General features: G+C 39.3%; 1 pseudogene; it reads left to right on the top strand.

Annotated features, from left to right (window-relative positions):
* Positions 1–1,614: 1,614 nt before the first annotated feature.
* LOC112319262 (coiled-coil domain-containing protein 112 pseudogene) overlaps positions 1,615–21,036 on the top strand; it is a 79,473-nt pseudogene continuing 60,051 nt past the window's right edge.

A 21,036-nucleotide genomic window follows, 5' to 3' on the forward strand; every position in this document is an offset into this window, starting at 1 on the left:
TGTATTCATCTACTGAATGTTTTAGTCCTTAAATATCTATGTATCTATCTATAATATATATTCTTTATCACATATATTATGTATAATATATTTCTATATATTCTCTTTTTTTTAATCCTCATCCAAGGACATTTTTTTCCCATTCCTGTTAGAGAGAAGGGCAGGGAGGGAGAGAAACACTGATGTAAGAGAGAAAAGCATCAATTGGCTGCCTCCCGTACACACCTGGACTGGGGATCATATACACCTGGACCAGGGATCGTACACACCTGCACTGGGGATTGAACCCACAACCTAGGTATGTGCCCTGACTGGGAATTAAACCCACAACCCTTCAATTATGAGACAATGCTCCAACCAACTGAGCTACACTGGCCAGGACTATATAATCTTTATACTATAAAGGATTGGTTCATGTAATTATGGAGGCTGAGAAGGCCAAGATCTACAGTTGGCAAGACTCACAAGAGTTGATGGTATATTTCCATTCTGAATCTGAAGGCCTGATCACCAGGAGAGCCGATATGTAAGTTCTGGTCCAAATCTGAAGTCAGGAGAAGGCTAATGTTCCAGCTTAAAGGTGCTCAGGCAGACAGAATTCTTTCTTACTGAGCCTCTTATTCTGATCCGGCCTTCAAAGCATTGCATGAGGCCCATGCACTTTGGGGAGTGCAATCGTCTTTACTCAGTCTTTGATTCAAATGCTAATCACTAATGGTAACACCCTCACAAACATACCCAGAATAATGTTTAACTACCCCATGGCCCAGTCCATGGGGTAGTTAAAATTAGCTGGCACAAGTCCACTTCTTGTCAACCTGGCATGCATATGCATCTCTCTACACCCAATCTCTACCTATCTCTACCTTTAATCTATCTATATTCAATCTCTACACATAAGTAAAGATGAATCAGGGTCATAATTCTGCCTGACATGATACAACAAATCTGTGTTCAACCGGACACACACTAACCCCTTCCACAGAAGAGTCTGCTCCCTACCCCTGCCTATACTACACTAAGGATGAAATAGTGCCCATAGCTGTTTTTAAACATATAATTTTATTCTTTTCCTTAAATTGAATTTATTGGGGTGACATTGGTTCACAAAACCATACAGGTTTCCAGCGTATAACTCAGTAAATCATCATCTGCACACTGCATTCTGCGCCCACTGCACCAAGCAGTCTCTTTCCGTCCCCATCACCCCCTCCTTTACCCTCCTCCACCCCGCTTTCCCTCTGGCTACCACCACACTGTTGTCTGTGTCTACGGGTTACGAATGTATGTTTTTTGGCTGATTCTTTCACTGTAGTGTAGTGCCAGTAATACACAAGCTGTCAGTATTCGCTATACATACAATGACTAGTGATTACCAGTGATTACATAGTCTGCTAGGTCAATATGCATTCATTTCAAATATAAGCTTCCACCCTTTGGCTGCTCTTTCACAAATGCCTCTCCAATGTATCCCAATTAATTACCAACTTTACAATCACCCGGTCCAACTATGATTTCTTCCCCTGTTGTGGAGCCTCCACAAGCTGATGGTGACAGCAGCTAAGAGTGTGATAGACAGTAGGATGACCTCTACTGTGCAGTGGGGAGGTCGGCATGAACAACATCACTAGTAGTTCCAGAAGAATCAGTGGGACTGCAAGCTTCCAGACCTGCAGAGTCAACCAGAGTGTGACAAGTATTGGGTCCCTACTTGAGGACGGTCTGATTCAGAGGGAGGAGTTGTGGGTACCACCTCCATCTCATTTTGCTCTGTTAGTCCCACCAACACACTTGCAACCAATTCCCTCTGCAATTTTGTTTTAACATTTATGTTACAAGTCACTCCATTTGAAATAACCAGAAATCTTTCTCTTTCCCTGGCTAGAAACTGACTGACATATTCAAGTAATGAAACTTTTAGAAAAGAGTCTTGTTTATAATGAAATTGATTATGTTAAGTCAGGGAAAACAGGAGACTCTTCATAAATTCATCAAAGAGAGCTGTGGGTCTTTAAAGCCATGTTTGATAGAAAAGAAGCTGATTTTTCTGTGACCCCGGTTAATTGTAAACTCAACCTGTGCAAGACAGTTATGCAGTTCTAGGGTCTGATTTCTTCAAATTGCATATATTCTTTCTGTCCCTTTTCTCCCACTTATAAATTGTCCTTATCTCTCCCTAAGGCAGTTCAGCATGAGTTCTCTGGCTAGCTGATAGCTTGCACTCCAAAAATACAGTGAAATAGCAGAAAACACAGTATCAGTCATTTATATGTATGTTATCACTGCCTGATGTAGCAATGGCATTCGTTGCATAATTATCTTCACTAGGTATTTTCTTTTTAAGCATTTAATCTCTAATTTTGAACTAAAACCTTTTCCCCCTTAAAGGCTTTTAGGCATCAGTAAGATATTTTTCATCCACGTACACTCCAGTGGTTCCCTCCAGCCAGCTCTGAGGTTAACTCTGCTGAGTTATGAGCAACGTAACTGTTTGCGTGTATGTGTGTGTAGCCCCCTGGTAGTCCAGGGAAGACTGAAACGGTGTTAATGGTGCCCTTTTCTTAATCATTCATTCATTGATTTATTCATTCATGGGAAGAAATATTTATTGATCATCATATATAACAGGTACTGCGCTAGGTAGGAACTTGGGAGACAATTGTGATTAAAACAAAGTGACACAATACAGGGTGGGCAAAAGTAGGCTTACAGCTGTGAGTATGGAAAATAATACAATACTTAATAAATAATAATACCAGAAAACCTCTGTTTCACCTCCTCCCAACGGTAACCCTACTTTTGCCTCACCCTGTATATGTGTCAACAGTACAGTTGATCTCCCACTTTGGAGCTTTGGGAACTTGAGTAAGTGATCTGGAGCCTCAGTTTCTTCATCTACAGTGTGGGAGAAATCAGGATATGTAATGTGGTGAGGTGTGCCTAGTTCTCCAAACTGCTAGGAGCAGAGCATTTTATGTCCCTTTATTCCTGAGCTTGCCTCAGTATAGAACTGCTTAGAAGCCCTAAATTGAACAGAATTCCTCCCTCCCTCTCTCTTAGATTCAGTGCCTAGATTCTTTGTTGTATTCTTCATATACAGAGATTTCTGAGCTTCCAGATGCATTTTATTTTTTGTATATTTAAGATTATGTGCAGTTCTGTTTAATGATATTTTTCTGACACCAAAGATCATTATCCTTATATCTTAGGCCTCATTCCTGTGCCTTCTATATCGTTTCTACCCGTGATAATGAAGTTTTTCACAAAGCTGTGCTGAACACATTCTCTTCAATAATAAAGATGTTCTTGTATAAAAATCAGTTTGCCAAGATAATAACATACTGATTAATAATCATAGAATCTTCACAAAAAGTCATCTTTAACATGCCTCAATATAAAACTAAGGCTAAAACAGCCTCTGTATCTTGTATAAACTCAACTTTCTGCCTTGTCACCCAATTTAGCACATTCTTAGATTTAATATTGAATTGCCAACTAGGATCTGGAAAATGTAGGTGGCAGTAGTATATTCAAAGCTTCCCAAAATAGCCTTAAAATAATAAAAGAATAAAATGAAGTCAAACTACTGCTGGAAATACTTACATAACACTACTCATTTTCAAAATTCAAATACATGTCCCCTTTATAATATACAGCATAGTTATGGATTTTTATAGATATTTGACATCGCTTTAATTTGCCAAACAGACTCTATTTCCCTGTATTTGAATTTGTGCTTTCAGACTATCGCAGTAAGGGTGCCACTGAAAGCAGAGTCTGAGGAAAAGGCTTATGTTCAGGTTGTTTATTTGGGAAGTGAGCTTGGAAGTAAGATGGGAAAGTAAGGAAAACACAGGTGAATATAAATCCTTGTTCAGCACTGCTGTGGGTGGCTGGGATCTTTTGGCAGCAGATAGGATGCTTACCAGCTTAACTGCCCAAGGGAAGAATGGGAGAAGCATTTGCTCATATCAGCCCCCACTAGCTGAGGGTTCCCCACCGGTGTTAAATCCCCTGCAGGTTCCTCATGAGCACGTGTGAGGCTCAGCAGACAGCCGCGCCATGGGGTGAATGCTGGAGGGCGAGAACTTGGCGTCTGAAGAATTGCCACAACAGCCGTGGCTGCGTTCAGAAGAGTTAAGGAGGCTGTGGGGCCAGGTACCGCGGGGTTCAAACAATCTATCAGAATTGAGTTGAGAAAAACAATTTAGGTCAAAGAGAACAAAATTGTAATAAGAGTGATCCCATTTGAAGATGTTGCACTTTCCTTGACTTCTAATATCTGTATTTCCACACTTGGTATAAAGACACCTTATCAGAGTTGGAGAAATCACTGGGTTCCTTAATTAAATATAATAAATCTGATGTTTTAACACTGGGTAGGTTGATTAATTCTAGATTCCCGAATCTAGCCTCATTTGGAATACACCCCTGGGGCACTTCATTTTTACATTTACGAATTATAAGTTCAATGAATCTAGTGTTTTGCTGATAATGGGTATACAATACATGAAGGCTTTCTTGCTTTAAACAGATATTGTTCTTAATAGCAATTAGGCTGGGGGAAAATGTCCTTTGTTATGGTTCATATTTATTTTCAGGTTTATAGTTTAGCTTAGTAATTATAGAGTTATTAAAGCAATATGAATGCAAAACCCTCACAAATTTGAACAAAATAATTATAAAAATGAAAAGGGGAGTGAAAACTGAAATGAAAAGGTATGGTGAGGAAAATGAGCATTTTTCAAGTTATATATAAAAGAGTGGATTTAGAGGAAAGAATACAGAAATGCTTGCACTGATACATCAGGAAAGATATTGTGTTACATTGACTTTTATGCCATTCAAAGCCCTCAGTGGCTTCCTGTGGTTTTTAAGACCAACCCCAAAGCAAGTCATTCAAGGGCCTCCACACAAGTGGACCCCAGTCTACCTTTCAAGTCTGTTTCCCAGAACTCACTTATAGGAATACTCTACTCCAACCCACCTGATCTGAGAACCTCACAAATATTAACTCATTTACTCTACATTAAATGTCTATGAGGCACTAAGGTACACACAGGTAAGACTTTCCCCAGCTTATCAGCTAGTAAGTGGTGGAGCCAGGATTCGAACCAGTCTGTCTTCTGAGTCTGGGCTGTTCCTCACCGAATCCGTGCCTGCCTGACTGCTCTCCACACTTGCTAGATATTCATCTACTGAAGCTTTGCTTTCTCTCACGTGGAATGTGTTCCTCCCTCCTTTCTCTCTCTTTACCCACTCGTTGTTTAAGGCATAAACCAGGTCCCACTTTCCTCTGGAAAGCTTCCCATGTCTACAGTGATCCCAATTATCTATTCTCTTTGGATCTATGGAGTACTTTTAGTTGGCAGAATTCATTTGGCACCTGACCAACCACCTTCAATGAAAATTACCTCTGTGTATATGCACATGGGTACATTTCTCCTTAATCTAGATACATCCTCATTGAAGATAGGCCATACCTTATTTTTCTCTTAGAAATAAGTAGCATTCAAGTTGGCAGAGTTAAAAAGCAGGAGACCAGTACTCCAGAACAGGACCTCAGAACACAAGGACTTCAGTGTGGTTACCTCTTTGGGTTTCTTGGAGCACCTATTGCCACATGTAATTTGTGCGTAGTCACTGCTCAATATTCACTGACTTGAATTAAAATTGAGAATTTCAATGATTTTAGCTGCCATGGTGTCATGTCTATATTTCATATTCAAAATAAATGCAGACTGACAATTTTAATACCAGAAAAGATAGGGAATTTAAAAAGTGCTAAGAACTGCACTGTGGTACTAGACATGTTTTCCTAGTCTCCTTTTCCAGGTAGAAGTTGCACTTTCACAGCAAGTTTCCAGTAGCCACTAAAATAACATGCATTATACATACATAGGCATAAATATAAATAAAAAACACATACATTCTCACACACAAACTTTCAGTGGTTTTTCAGAGGGACAAGTAGAGAGAGATAGTGGAAATAAACAAAGATGGCACCTCTTGCCCATTTTCTGCCTGATATTTTGGTTCAAAAGCCAAAAATATCCATGCCTGGCATGTAGTTGGGTCCAGTTTATTTCTCTTTGCTCTTGGAATCAGCATTTCCAAGATACAGGAAGGCAGGGGACCTTGGGAAAGTGGCAGTGGATTTGAGAGGATGCTTTCCTTACATAAAATTACTGGTGTGAATCTCAGCCCCTTCCTGTTTTTATAAAGCTTAAATGTACTGATTGAGTCCCATCTGCTGAGAATGACAACAGAATACATAGGGACAATAGCATGTCCTCCATGTCCTTTGTCTTTGACTTGCTCTTCCTTTCTTTCACTGGAGAGCTTCTTGGGCAGTGGCCTGCTCAGGCCACCTGAGTTAGGCCCAGGCAATCCACAGGACCCTTGTAGTGGCCACACTTAACAACCATTTGCCTAAGAAATGGCTCTCTTATGGTAGTTTCCAGACCTAACAAATAATTATGTGCTGAAAACTCCCTTCCTCAACTGGTATTTGATTATGTTCCCTTTCTTCTGTCTCTAGTAGTTCCTCTCAGATTATGTACTTCTTTGATAAAGTAAAAAATAAACACCCCTGAGCACAGGGTCAGGGACTGAGCATCCTAATTTTCCCCACACATCCTTGTGGGAGGGACTCGCCTAGAGAGAGAACAGTATTGCAGTTGTATGGATTGAAACATAGCAATTAATTCTCAACTGTAAATGTCAAGTATTGTCAGCAGGGTAAGACAATTTACTAGCTTTCCACACATTTAATAATTTGTAGGAAATTAAGTTATCATAACAGCTTTTTTTTTAGTCTTTAATTTTTGGTCAGGATATTTTTGGAGGGGATTAAGATTACTGATCTTAGGAAAGAGTGCTGCTCAGCCATTCTGAGAGAAAGGGTGACACACGAAAGACATTTGACACTTGTTTTTAGGTGTGTGTGTGTGTGTGTGTGTGTGTGTGAGAGAGAGAGAGAGAGAGAGTGGGTGAAGAGTGGTAGCTTATCTCATCATTTCCTTTTGTTATTTAAAATTATGATTTTATTGAGATCCAACATGGTGGAGGAGTAAGTGGAAGCTACACTAACGTCCTCCCAGGACCAATCTGGAATTACAATTAAATTGTGGAGAAATCATCCTGAGCCAACTGAACACTCTCTGGAGAGAAGCCTTATAACCAAGGATAGACAGAAGAAGTAACTTCACCACAATGTGACTGGTAGAGAGTGTGGAAGAGTCACAAGAGGGCTGGTTGGGCTCCCACAGGTGGCAGGTGAAGTTCCCAAGGTATATTTCAGTGGCTGGGGGGCTCCCCCTGAGAAGTATGGGGTTTAAAGCCCAAGCTGGGCTCCCTAGCCTACAGCATCAGATCTGGGAAAGGAACCCAGATAACACTCATCTGTGAAAAGCAGCAGGGTTTCTTTTTGCCAGAGAGAGGGCTGGAAATGCAGAGAGCCTCTTAAAGGGCCAATGTACAAAATTTCATTTGCGGCCACTTATGCTGAGCTCTGGCAGAGGGAGGGCAGAGTGAACTAGAGATGCTTGAGGAGAGTCTGGGTTTGGTGTTTCTAAGGAGAGAATTGAAAGAGCAGCTGCCAGGATCCCAGTACTGAGTCACTCCCCATACTGCAGAGGCATCTTTCTCAGGCAGAGACTCTTCTCCAAGTGGCATCAGCCTGAGGGGAAGCAATAGCTCCACCCATAGGAATTACTCTGCCGCACCCTGCAGGGCCTGAATCAGGCTGCTGATTACAGCTTGAAGGCATATCACTATTTAGTTTAACAACTAAGAAGGAAAATACAAAGAAGGAGCTAAAATGGGAAGACAAAGAAATAGATCCAAAATGAAAGAACAAGAGAATTCTCCAGAAGAAGAACTAGTTAAAATGGAGGCAAGCAAATTATCAGATAGTGAGTTTGGGGTAATGATTATAAGGATACTCAACAGCATGAAAAAAAGACATAGAAATCATAAAAAAGGACCAGTCAGAAATAAAGAAGGCAATATCTTAAATATATAATACACTGGAAGGAATAAACAGTAGATTAGATGAAGCAGAGGATCAAATCAGAGATTTGGAACACAAGGTAGAAAACAACACCAGGCAGAACAGCAAAAAAAAAAAAAAAAAAAGAAGAAGAAGAATAAGAATTAAGAAAATGAGGAGAGCTTTTGGAAACACGAAGTGTAACAACATCCCCATTATGGGAACACCAGAAAGAGAAGAGAGAGAGCAAGGGATTGAGAAACTATTTGAAGAAGTAATGGCTGAAAACTTCCCTCATTTGATCATCTGATGAAGGAAAAAGACACACAAGTCCAGGAAGCTCAGAGAGTCTCAAACATGTTGGACCCAAAGAGGCCTACACTGAAAAACATCATAATATAAATGACAAGGCTTAAAGATAAGGAGAGAATCTGAAAAGCCACAGAAAAATGTAGGTAGTTTCATACAAGGGAGCACCAATTAGACTGTCATTTGATAACTCAACAGAAACATTTCAGGCCAGAGGGAGTGGCATGAAATATTCAAGGTGACGAAAAGCAAGGACCTAAAACAAAGGTTACTTTACCCAGCAAGGCTAACATTTAAAATGTAAGGAGAAATAAGGAGCTTCCCAGACAAGAAAAAGCTAAAGGAGATTGTTAACACCAAATCAGTACTGCAACAAATGTTAAAGGGCTTGATTTATGAAGAAGAAAAAGAGAAAGAAAAAAAAAACAGGAAAAAAAGTCTGAATAAAATGACACTAAATACATAATCACCTTAAATGTAAATGGTTTAAATATTCCAACAAAGAGACACAAAGGAACTGAATGGATAAGAAAACAAGACTGGTATATATGTTGCTTCCAAGAGACCCATCTCAGATCAGAGGATACGCACAGACTAAAAGTAAATTGATGTAAAAAGATATTTCATGCAAATGGAAAGGAAAAATAAGCTGGGGTAGCAACACTTAGACAAAATAAACTTTAAAACCAAGGCTATAGTAAGAGACAAAGAAGGACACTACAAATGATAAAGGGACAATCCAACAAGAGGATATAACCTTAGTAAACACTTATGTGCCCAACATAGGAGCACCTAAATATGTGAAGCAAATCTTGATGGAAATAAAGGGAGAGGCTGACAGAAATACAGTCATAGCTGGGGATTTTAACACCCTTTTGACTTCAATGAATACAACTTCCAGGCAGGAAATCGATAGGAGACAGTGGCCTTAAATAACATACTAGATCAAGTGGATTTAATTGACATATTCAGAGCATTTCACCCCAAAGCAGCTGAATATACACACTTTTCAAGTGCACATGGAACATGTTCTAGGACAGACCACATGTTAGCACACAAAACAAGTCTCAATAGATTTAAGAAGATTGAAATCATATCAAGCATCTTCTCTGACCACCATGCTATGAAACTAGAGATCAATCACAAGAAGAACACTGAAAAACATGTAAAGACAGGGAAGCTAAACAACATATTTATAAACAATGATAGGTAAACAGTGAGAACTGGGAAGAAATGAAAAGATACCTTGAAACAAATGAAAATGAGAACAAAATCCAAAATCTGTGGGACATTGGGAAAGCAATCCTAAGAGGGAAATTCATAGCACTACAGGCCTATCTCCAAAAACCAATCTAACTTTATACTTAAAGGAACTTGATAAAGAACAACAAACAAAGCCCGAAGTGAGTAGAAGGAAAGAAATAATAAAGATCAGGCCAGAAATAAACAAAATAGAGTTTAAAACAGTGATACAAAAAAATCAATGAGTCCAAGGGCTGGTTCTTTGAAAAGATAAACAAGATTGACCGAGCTTTAGCCAACTAATCAAGAAAAAAAGACAGGGCCCAAATAAATAAAATCAGAAATGAAGGAGGAGAAAGAACAACTAATACCAAAGAAATACAAAAGACTGTAAAAAATATTATGCCAAAAATTGTACAACCTGGATGAAATGGATAAATTCCTGGAAATATACTATATTCCAAAACTAAATCAGGAAGAATCAGCAAATCTGAATAGACAGATTACACCTAGTGAAATGGAAGCAATAATCAAAAAACTGCCAACAAACAAAAGTCCTGGGCAGGGTGGCTTCACAGGTGAATTTTATCAAACATTCTGAGAAGAAGTAAACCTCTCTTTCATAAACTATTTCATAAAATTCTGGAGGGCAGAAGGTTTCCAAATTTATTTTACAAAGCCAGCATTATCCTAATTCCAAAGCCTGATAAGGACAATAGGAAGAATAAAAATTATAGGCCAATATCCCTGATTAATACAGATGCTTAAACCCTCACCAAAATATTAGCAAACCAAATACAACAATGCTTTAAAGAGAGCATACACCATAATAAAGTGGGATTTATTCTGGGAATGCAAGGTTGGTACAACATTCTCAAATCAATAAATGTGTTTCACCACATAAACAAAATGAAGGATACAAACCACATGGTCATATCAATAGCTGCAGAAGAAGCATTTGATAAAATCAAGCACCATTTATGATAAAAAGTCTCAGCAAAGTGGGATTAGAGGGAACATACACAAACATAATAAAGGCCATATATGATAAACCCACTTCCAGCCTCATACTCAATGGGCAAAAACTACAAGCATTCCCTTTAAGATCAGGAACAAAACAGAGATGTCTGCTTTCACCTCTCTTATTCAATATAGTACTGGAAATCTTAGCCACAGCAATCAGACAAGTAGAAGAAATAAAAGGCATCCAAATTAGAAAGGAAGTATAAAACTGTCATCATTTGCAGATGATGTGAGGCTGTACATAGAAAACCCCAAAGATTAAACTAAGAAACTACTATAGCTGATAAATGAATTCAGCAAAGTAGCAGGATACTAAATTAATATCTAGAAATCAGTTGCATTTTTATAAGCCAATAATGAACTAACAGAAAGGGAAATTAAGAAAATAATCCCATTCACAGTTGCTACAAAAAGAATAAAATACCTAGGAATAAACCTAACCAAGGATGTAAAAGACCTCTTTCTGGAAAATTTTAAGACACTGAAGAAAGAAATTGAAGATGATTCAAATAAGTGGAAGCACATACCGTGTTCATGGGTAAGAATAACTAACATCATTAAAATGTCAATCTGTAGATTCAATGCAATTGAATCTAAGCAATCTGTAGATTCAATGCAATTCCTATCAAGATTCTAATGATGTATTTCACAGAACTAGAACAAATATTTCAAAAATTTATATGGAACCACAAAAGGCCCCGCATAACACCACCAATCCTGAGAAAGATAAACAAAGTTGGAGGAATCATGCTACCTGATACTAAACTATAATATAAGGCCTTAGTAACCAAAACAGCTTGTTACTGGCATAAAAACAGACACAGAGATCAATGGGGCTGAACAGGGAGACCAGAAATAAATGCACACCTTTATAGTCAATTAATATATGACAGAGGAAGCAAGCACATACATTGGGTTAAAGATAGTCTATTCAACATATGGTGTTTGGAAAATTAGACAGATATGTGCCAAAAAATGAAACTAGACCACCTTCTTACACCACACACAAGATTAAACTCAAAATGGATCAAAGACTGAAATGTTAGAACTGAAACCATGAAAATCCTAGAAGGAAACACAGGCAGCAAATTCTCAGACATTGGTCATAGCGAAATTTTATCAGATATATCTCCCTAGGCAGGGGAAACAAGAGAAAAAAAATAAATGGGACTACATCAAACTAAAAAGTTTTTGTACAGCAAAGGTAAACATCAACAAAATAAAAAGACATCTCACTGAATGGGAGAACATATTTGCTGACACATCTGATAAGGGGTTAATAGACAAAATTTATGAAGAACTTATAAAACTCAACACTAAAAAAGCCAATTAAAAAGAATTAAAAAGATACCAATTAAAAAATGGGCAAAGGTCCATCAGTAAATGAATGGATTAAAAAACTATGGTACATTTACACAATGGAATTCTATGCAGCAGAGAGAAAGAAGGAGCTCCTACCCTTTGCGACAGCATGGATGGAACTGGAGGGCATTATGCTAAGTGAAGTAAGCCAGGCGGTGAAAGACAAATACCATATGATCTCACCTTTAACAGGAACCTAATCAACAAAACAAACAAGCAAGCAATATATAACCAAAGACGTTGAAATTGAGAACAGGCTGACAGCGACCAGATGGGAGAGGGGAGGGGATTATAGGGGGAAAAGGGTGAAGGGTTTGCAGGAACAATTATAAAGGACACATGGACAATAACAAGGGGGAGTGGAAACAGGGGAGGGAGGTGGGAAGGGCTGGGGTGGTGGGGAGGGGTGGGGGGGAAGGCAGAAAACTGTACTTGAGCAACAATAAAAAATGTTAAAAAAAAGAGTAAATGATTAGTGAAGGAAAAATAAATGGCAAAGGGCTTCACTAGACACTTTTCCAAAGAGGACATACAGATAACCAATAGACATATGAAAAGATGCTCAATGTCACCTGGATGGACCTGGAGAACATTATGCTAAGTGAAATAAGCTGGTCAGAGAAAGATAATTACCATATGGTTTCACTCATATGTGGAATCTAATGAACAAACTGTACTAACAAGAAAAATAGGGACAGACTCATAGATGGAGAGCAAATGACAGCTGGGGTGGGGACATGAGGGGATGGAGGGACTGAGCAAAAAGGAGAAGGACTCGTGGACATGGACAACAGTGTGGTGATTGCTGGGGAGGGGGAGGTATAAGGGGACAAAATTATAATGGAGAAAATTACAATAAAGATTAACTAATAAAAAATAAAATTATAATTCTTTATTCTATAAAATTCAACTATCTAAAGAAAATTTCTTAGGAGTGATAGGCATATGTTAAAAGTGGAAACACCCTATATAATTCCAGGCTTTTCAAACTTTACTATTATTCATGTGATTCACCCGTGGCCTTGTTGCAATGCAGATTTGGAGTCTGTGGGTCCAAAGTAGAGTCTACAATTCTGCATTTTTAACAAGCTCCAGGTGATGCCAATGCTCGTGGCCCTTGGTTCTACACTTTGAGTAGTAAGAAGCCACACACAAACAGCTGAATTCTTTACTTAAAATAAAACCTCATCATTTTGGCAGCATTTTTGCTTTCTTTCGGCCCAATTACATAGGCATTTACATAGGTAGTAATAGCCCACCTAGGGCTAGTGTGAGAATTCAATGACATAAGCCCTTGGTACTCAAAGTGAGATCTGCAAACTAAGTAGCAGCAGCAGAGCCACCTGTGGGCTTGTTAGAAATGCAGAGCCTTAGACTCCCACCCCAGCTGGACCAATTCATCTGCATTTTAGTAAGATGCTGAGGTGATGATGTGCACATTGAAGTTTGGAAAGCCCTGATGCAACCCAGATGGAATAACTGGTGCTTAGTAAGCATTCAGTAGATACCAGCCCTTACCCTTTGAGCCATTAAAAACCATGTGAACCACGTGTATTATTTTTTTCATTTTTACAGGTGAGAAGAAAGTAAAAACAGTAACAGGATTACAAGTTCTAACCAAGATCTCTGATTCCAAACCCTATGGCCTTAATATTATACTGCTTTTTTCCTAAAAAGAAATGAGTGTCATGAACAGGGGACACCTGGGTGCCTTTCAGCTCTCCTTTATCGCTCATGTGCTCAGGCGCCCTGCAGTGGAAAGTCCAGCGTGCTCCAAAGAGGGCTCTCTCACTGAACGCTCTCCGTTTTCCTTAAGTGGAGCACCACCTGCACCTTCTCCTGCATTCCTGTGTTCCAGAAGGGCTCAACTGAAGACCAACTATGTCCTGTGTTAATTTCCTCAGAGATATTTGCTTCATGCAGGGTTTTCTGGATGCAATATTTTTGTTGAGAAGAAATAATTCCGTTGGGAAATTCTAGATTTTGTAGGATGGGTGAGAATGTCTTTTAGGAAATGGGAAACAGTGGTAGTGGTGGAGAGTGTGTGTGTATATGTGTGTGTGCGCGCGTGTGTGCGTGTGTGTGTGTGGGAGGCTGTGGGCTAGGCGATAACTCCTGGCATCCCTCAATACCAACTATTGGCAGACAGTCGCTTCATTCATACGTAGGATCTGCAGGAGACTCACAGAAGTCCATATATTTGGACAAGTATTTCTATCAGGAAAAAGGCACATCACCATTGAAAATAAGAGGGCAAGGAGAAGAAAGAGGCAAGAATGCCAGGACTGTGGCTCTGCAGTCTGACCAGCAACATCCACGGCATGCAAGGAACATAATTTTGGGGCCAGAGTTGTAGGGGAACAGTTAAATCTAAAGATCATTTGTCCAATCCTGATTACGCCACTTTCAAATTTAATCTGGATTTTTGTTTCCTACTTTGCTTTCAGGCTTTTTTGAAACAAGCTAATAGGCTGTAGGTTTACTGAGTTAGATTTAGCCATGTCTCTTGGTCTTCATTGCTTTATATCTAAACTTGAGGTGCTTTTCAATTTGCTCCTGTTTCTCACCTCACGGGCGCTGATTGATCTGGTTTCTTTTTGCCTTTTTGCTAAGAGGAATTGAATGGGCTTGCTGATTCCCACTAGTTTTGTCTTGACTTGATAGCTTCATTTAAACTTGGGTTTTTTACTTTAAGTTTTTGTTTATCCTATGGTTTTGTCTCTTGGATCAACCACTTCCCCAGATAATGAATTTGGAACTCGAGAAAAGCAGGTTAGACTCGCAATACCTTTCCATTTTTCATTTTTGTTTTTGTGGATACTTACATATTTGCACAGATGTGAAGTATGAAAAAACAGTGTACTATTCTCATCCTAGAACAATCTTGCAGAGATATTCATTTAGGACTAAAATATAATAACAGAGCAAGCCTGCCATTGGTAAACATGAGGAACTCAGGCAAATCTGGTAGTTCAAATCAAGCTCTTCTGGTTTCAATGGCTTTTTGTGATAAGGATGACTAGGCCACCACAATGAAGAAATGGAGAGAATCATTTTTTGTTTGCCGTACATTCAAATTCTAAATTAAGGGACTCAAAGGTTAATCTTTCTTCCTGTGACATCTCTCCTTTCGCAGCCCCCACTGGCCCCATTCTGTATACATACGTGTACATATACATAGGCTGCTTTGCCATTAATACAAATCATTTTATAGACAGTTTGAATTTAGACATCTATGGCAATTACTTAAACACATTGTACATACATAATGAAAGGTGAAAAGTAGTTGTCCGTCATGTGACACCAATATTATATAGGATTCACATATACTGTGTGTGTCTAATTTGTGGTGGGTTAAATCTCGACTCCATAAACAGGTGGGCAAGAAATGGAACTTATGTTCCATAACTTAATTTTTCCTGTTGATCTTCTGGTCTGCTGGGAGTGAGCAGGAAATTCTTGACATTAGCTCTTCCAGGAGTTTTCTCCTCCTCCCCCTTCCCCCCATGGACCTCCTTGGTGTTCTTCCCTAATTCCAAGAGACTGTCCAGTTCTAAGATGTTGAGGTGGTGGAAGGAGAATGGTCACTGGTCCACACACAGCACTGAAGTGTTCTGAGTCCTGGTGCCCGTGGTTTCTTCAGATCTGACTTTCTGTGGCTCAGTATTATTCTCAGGGCACGGAAATTGTTCCCTGGCCTGTCTATGGTCCTGTCTTTCTCAGACATACAACACAGCCGATATCTCTGGGGTCTGGCCATATCTTTTTGTTCTTGGGAATCCTGCTCTCTTTTTTTTTCCCACCTTCCAAACTTACAGGATCTTTGCTTGGTCTTAAAGAAATATTTCTTCATATTTGTCCTCGCTCAGTGCTCTCCGCTTAGGCTTTTGGTAACTAAAGCTGGGGTTCAGCTGAGAACCCATTCATGCTCTTCCTGAGTCCCCGAACATGGACCTGAATGGGAGGGGCAGGGAGTTGGTCAGAAGGGCGGACACAGAGGGCTATCTCAAAAAGAGGGATGATGCCACAAAGATCATCTCTGTACAATTCTGGGATTCAGTTAGGTACATTTCAAGCTGTTACAACTATTCCAGAACACTGTGCTGATGGCCTTTTCTCCAATTGCAGAGACTGTAAACAACAAGGAACCAACGAGTGTTCATCTACTCTCTGGCACTTACCAAACAGGCTGTTTGATAGATACACAAATTGGAAGCCATGCAGTGAAATTACCTTTCCATTAAGTTCCTGAGGACAACTAATTTTAGATGACTGGCAAATATACTGTGAAAAGAAGTGGACTATTAAGTAGCTATGTGAGGCTAAGTTTTTTCTCCTAATAAGGCACTTAAACCTTACCTTTTAAATATATTTCTTGATTAATGTGAATTATAACCGCAGCATGACAAATATTTTTCAAAACAAAAAATTCTCATGCAGGCAAATCAAATCAGAAGTAAATGGATGGGTGTGAAATCCTTTCATTGGTACAATAATAGGATAATTTATGTAATACCTCAGGCATTTGAATCTTTTAATGGCTTTTTAAAATATAAAAGACTGAAAAAAATCAGTTATGCCTGTTCCCTCCTTCACTGAGTGTTTATTTGAAAAACTCCTTGTTCAGTTAATGCTTTCTTGAAAAATAATAGCAACCCTGTCTGCAATAGAGGGAAAAAATGAATTCTTTGTGATTTTCTTCCCAGAAATTTCTATAGGAGTTTTGGGGGAAATGTGTTCCCAGTGATAAAGTTAATCCTTTGTTTCTTCCAGTATTCTGATAATAGTTTATGATGTTCCAGCCTACTTCGATTTTTTAGCACTATTCCCAATGTGATGCTCAAACTTTTGTCAGATTTCACTTTTCTCTTTTAGATTAACCACTTCCCAGGCCCACATCTCCTCACCTCTGGATATCCATGGTAGCCTTGTAGAGCAGAGCTTCTCGAACAATCTGTGGCAAAGGACAAGTTTCTAAATCGGAACCCCCTATGCCTGCACTAGTTTCTTCAGAGGCTGGAAACAAGCAGATGGCAGACAGGCACTGGTCTGTGAGCCATACTGGGGTGTTCTGAGGTCCTAGTCAGCGTCTACTACCTATGCCTATAGCACTATGTCCCCCTGGGTACCTCCCTAAAATACTGTTTTCTGAAATGAAATCCCTACTCATCATCTCAGCTCAAGATCCTTCAACATCTGACACTTGGCCTGTGTTGTAGACACACCTCAGCCTTTTCTGGGGTTCCTTCCTTTGCTGGAAAGCAGTTTTGCAGCCCCCAGCCTGACTGACAGACAGCTTTGTTTACTACACCTATCTGCATAGATTTCCGGACTGTATATAACATACCGAACCACAAACATTCATCTCCAATTGCCTTATTTTTAAAGATGGAATTCTTAATCTTGGGTCTTTAAGACTACCTAAGTTGAGAGTCTTGGGGGTGGGTGCAGCCCTCATTCAGAGATGTGTGTGTGTCTGTGTATGTGCAGCAGTGGGTATGATGGAGAAGAGGACAACAGTTTGTGTATGATCTCGTTAGACTAATATTCATCGAGAAAACCGGAGATTCACATCTAAGTGTAAGCAATAATACAGAGAGAACCCACAGACTCCCTTTTTAGCTTCCGCCATTGGTCACACCTTACAGAGCTATACTCCTGTATCACAACCAGAATATTCACATTGATTCAAACCACCAATGTTATTCAGATTTCCCTGCTTTTATGTGTCCTCATTTTTGTGCCTGTGTGTATTTAGTTCTTTGCAAGTTTATCAAACATGTCGGCTTGTGTGCCCACGATCATAGTCAAGATATAGAACAGTTCTATCACCATAAGAACCTGTCCCGTTGCCCTTTTATAACCACCCTGACTTCATTCCTCTAGCCTTCCCCTGCTTCCAAGCCCTTACAACTGTTGACCTGTTTTCCATGTCTAAATTCTGTCATTTCAAAAATGTCACATAAATGGAAGCATACATTATGTAAACTTCTGAGGTTGGTTCCGCCTTTCTTCCCTCAGATACATCTCTGGAGGTTTATCCTAGTTATACATGTTAATAGTATTAATAGTTCCTTTTTATTGTTAAGTTGTATTCTATGGTATGGATACATCAGAGTTTATTTAACTATTTACCTACTGATGGACATCTGGGATGATTCCACCTTTAGGCTATTACAAATAAAACTTGTATGCACATTCATACACAGGTTGGTTGGCTTTTTAAAAGTATATTTTATTCATTATGTTATTACAGTTGTCCCAACTATTTTTTCCCCTTTGCCCCCCTCTGCCTGGTACCTACCTTCCCTCCAGGAACCCTCTGCCCTTAGTTCATGTCCATGAGTCATGCATATAAGTTCTTTGGCTTCTCCATTTTCTATATTATTCTTAACATCTCCCTGTCTATTTTGTATGTACAAATTATGCTTCTTAATCCCTGTGACTTTTTCCCCATTCTCCCCCTGCCCCTCCCAGCTGATAACCCTCCATGTGATTTCCATTTCTATGATTATGTTCCTATTCTAGTTGTTTGCTTAGTTTATTTTTTATTTTTGTTTTTTTAGATTCAGTTGTTGGTTGTCGTTTTACTGTTCATAGTTTTGATCATCTTCTTTTTCTTAGGTAAGTCCCTTTAACATTTCATATAATAAGGGCTTGGTGATGATGAACTCCTTTAGCTTTACCTTGTCTGGGAAGCATTTTATCTGACCTTCCATCTAAATGATAGATTTGCTGGATAGACTAATCTTGGTTGTAGGTTATTGCTTTTCATCACTTTGAATCATTCTTGCCAGTCCCTTCTTGCCTGCAGAGTTTCTTTTGAGAAATCAGCTGACGATCTTATGGGAACTCCTTTGTAGGTAGCTCTCTGCTTTCCTCTCACTGCTTTTAAGATTCTCTCTTTATCTTTAGCCTTTGGCAATTTAATTATGACGTATCTTGGTGTGGTCCTCTCTGGGTCCAACTTGTTTGGGATTCTCTGTGCTTCCTGGACTTGTATGTCTATTTCCTTTGCTAAATTAGGGAAGTTTTCTTTCATTATTTCTTTAAGTTAAGGTTTCAATTTCTTGTTCTTCCTCTTCTCCTTCTGGCATCCCCATGATATGGATGTTGGCACATTTGGACATATCCCAGAGTCTTCTTATTCTGTCCTTGTTTTTTTGAATTTTTGTTTCTTCATTCTGTACTGCAACCTGTTTATTTCTTCCTTATGTTCCAAATCATTGATTTGAAACCTGGCTTCCTTCCCTTCATTGTTGGTTCCCTGTGGGTTTTTCTTTATTTCACATAGGGTAGCCCTCATTTCTTCCCTTATGCATTTGCTGAACTTAATAAGATCTCTAAGCATCCACACTACCAGTGATTTGAATTCTACATCTGATAGGCTGCCTATCTCCATTTCTCTCACCATATATTGCCACATACGATGTGCACCCATTTTTTCCCCAAACATTTAGGAAAAAAATCTTTCTTTTTAATTTTTTAATTCAATTACTTATTTATTTACTTATATTTAGATACTTATTTTTTGTATTATAAGGGAATTTCAGCATTTATTTCTGAGCATATTATGATATAAGAAATTTTATTTAACAAATAATTACAAAACACAAAAAAGATACAAGGTATTTCAGGTACTACTCATTTATAATGCACATCCTTATTTTTCCTTCAAAAATTTTGGTGAAAAAGTGCTCATTATATGGAGCAAAATACATTTCTTTTTCTGGAGTTTTGATCTGTTTTTTCATTTGGGCCATATTTCTTTGTCTCCTTGATTTGGCAGCCTCCCTGTGTTTGTTTCTGTGTATTAGGTAGAGCTGCTTTGACTCTGTCTTGGTGCACCTGTTATGTTGTAAGGGGTGGAGCCTTAGGTATTCACAGGGTGGGGCAACCTGCTTGCCACTTTGTGATGCTGTGTGTGGGGTAGGAGTCTGAGTGGGAACAGTGCCACCTGCTTGGCTCTCACCCCCTTTCCAGTCACTTCTCCCACTTCCTGTATGTGCCTGGTGCCCTTCTAGTTACTGCTACGGTGCTGAATCCCAGAGTGGGTGGATTTGTGTATATTCTAGGGCTGTGGGGGTCCTTTAAATGGGCTCTCCTGAGATACTAGCAGTTTTTTTCTGCCACCCCACCTCTCAGGGTTTTTACAGCCAGGAGTTATGAGGCTTTATCTCCCAGTGCTGGAACCTTGGGCTGTGTGGTCTGGCTTGGGGCTGGGATTGCTGGCTTCCCACGTGTCCCTCCTGGTTTTTATCTGCCGTAGGTGAATGTGGGACTGACTGTTCTGCCGGCTGCCACAGCTGCCTGAGCACCACTGCCACACCATGTCCTTTTCTCCTGGCTCCCCATCTCCATCCCTCCTAATCATCTGGATGAATAGTTCTTCTTTAAATCCTTGCTTGTCAGACTTCCATACAGTTTGATTTTCTGGCAGTTCTGGTTGTATTTTGTTTTGAGATTCGTTGAGATCCTTACGGTTGTGCGAGGAGGTGAAGTGTGTCCACCTCCGCCTCCATCTTGTCCAGGAGCCTCTGTTTTGTTTTTTAATCCTCACCAGAGGACATGCTTACTGACTTAGGAGAGAGGGGAAGACTCTATATGCCAGAGCTTTCATACAGAGATTTTTAAGCTACAACAAAGAAGACTAGGGAAGATAGACTGACTGTCTGTGATACTGGAAGGCATGCCATAGGAAAAAGAGACGATGTTTCTATCTTATAGCACAAGGCAAAATTAAAACCAAAGTTTGGCAGCTGGAAGGAGGAAAAGTGATTCACCCCAAGGAAAACATTTCCAAGTAAGCTACCCGGCAATGAAGAAGTGTCTAATGTGGTCTTGAGCTATCTAAATAAAGAAGCCTTCGTTAACTCATCAGAAACTCCTACTATTCTAGCTGCTGGAGATAAAATCCCTTGATTTGACCAAATGTCCTTTACGGTCTTTTCCAAATCAAAGTTCCTAGGAATCTACTGCTAAATGACTTTTTACTGTTAGTCATTTATCTCTGCAAATTCTGCCCACATACCATAGTTCCTTACAAACTGATTAGAATTAAATAATTTACTTGTAATTGAAACCTTAACTACCATAATTTTATTTCA

The sequence above is a fragment of the Desmodus rotundus genome, chromosome 11, assembly GCF_022682495.2.
Source record: "Desmodus rotundus isolate HL8 chromosome 11, HLdesRot8A.1, whole genome shotgun sequence".
NCBI lineage: Eukaryota > Metazoa > Chordata > Mammalia > Chiroptera > Phyllostomidae > Desmodus > Desmodus rotundus.